The sequence below is a fragment of the Mustela putorius genome, unplaced genomic scaffold, assembly GCF_011764305.1.
Source record: "Mustela putorius furo isolate JIRA1106 unplaced genomic scaffold, ASM1176430v1.1 tig00003913_pilon_pilon_pilon, whole genome shotgun sequence".
In the NCBI taxonomy this organism is placed as follows: Eukaryota; Metazoa; Chordata; class Mammalia; order Carnivora; family Mustelidae; genus Mustela; species Mustela putorius.
In genome coordinates, this window is record NW_025422060.1 from 7,448,711 (window position 1) to 7,450,074 (window position 1,364).

A 1,364-nucleotide genomic window follows, 5' to 3' on the forward strand; every position below is an offset into this window, starting at 1 on the left:
AACTCAACTTTGATTTGTACAGAGGGGACTGGAAATCTAAAGCAAAAACGACAGAACAAGGAGCAGGCGGGTGGGGCTCAGAGTCAGGAAGTGAAAAAATGACAAAAAGCTTGAAGGAAGAGGGATTTGTCCATGTGACACCAATCTGGGTTTGTTAATTGGTGCTTACGAAAGTTAGGCTCCTACCTTTCACAGAGGCTAGAAGACAGAAGCAGTATCTTCAGGTGTTGGAACAAATGGTAAATTCTTCGGGCAGTTTTGAGTTTTCACAGGCAGATTCTTCAAGGGAGGGCTAGGGTCACTTTCAGGATGGAGCTGTTAATCTGTTTAAATCTTTATAGGATTGAGTAAAGCTTAGTGAAGAAAGGGCTCACGGGAGCCTGGCTGGAGTTTGGTCAAGGAGAAAATCAACTTTTCTCGGTCTCTCTCACACACACATGAATCACTGATTTTCTTCTTGGATGCAGATGAAGTCTTAGGACAGATCATTGGATTTGGTGGTTATGGGTCATTAGTGAACTTTGAAATAGCTTGTTTCGTTAGAAGTTAGAGCAGAAGTTACAGTAGGGGTTTAAAATTGACTTAGGAGAATACATTTGAGGGCCTTCTGTGTGTCAGTCTCGTCCTCTAATTTTCACACCTGTAGTACGTGGCTATTATCCTTATCTTACTGATGTACCTCTGAAAGGTTAATTGCCCAAAGCCATTCAGAAGAAGAGATTAAAATGCAGGCTGATTTCTTTTTCCTTTCTTTCTTTCTTTTTTTTAGATTAACATACAATGTATTATTTGCTTCAGGAGTACAGGTCGCAGGCTGATTTCTAAGACTGATTTTCAAGACTGATTTCCCTTATGCCACGCTGTCCAAGAAGGGATAAGGGGGGACAAAACGCGGATCTTCGTCTATCAGAGAAGCTGAAGAAGGAGCACACGTAATAGTGGGGAGTTCATAGGCTATTAATTATAGACAGATTATCACAAGATTTTTGACAACTTCCACGAAGTTCCGATAAGGCAGGAGCAAAACAAAAGGGCTGTTAGGGTCACATTCAGGGATGCAACTCTGGCCCGCGACCCTCGGGCGGCCGCTTTGGCCGGGTCCTGACCGGGGAGGCCTGGACCGGACTAGGAGGTCGAGGAAACGGGTATTGCTTGACAGTGAGCTCAGAGAAGAGCTCAGACAGGATAGAGCCTGGCCGCTGCAACCCTGCCAAGGCTCCTGAACTCCGCTGCAGAGCTGGAGCACGCCCACTGGCGCGCTGGCGGTGACCATGGCAACGCGCGGACGTCCGCCGCGCCGGCTGCCAACTGCCGGGCGCTCGCCGGGGGGGCGGGGGGGCGGGGCCGGCGAGCGGGTCACGTGG

The 1,364-nt window shown here is 48.3% G+C and overlaps 1 protein-coding gene across 1 annotated transcript in view; it reads left to right on the plus strand.

Annotated features, from left to right (window-relative positions):
- The window catches only part of DHTKD1 (dehydrogenase E1 and transketolase domain containing 1), a 61,807-nt gene that overhangs the window by 58,172 nt on the left and 2,271 nt on the right, over positions 1 to 1,364 (plus strand). The window lies entirely within an intron of this gene.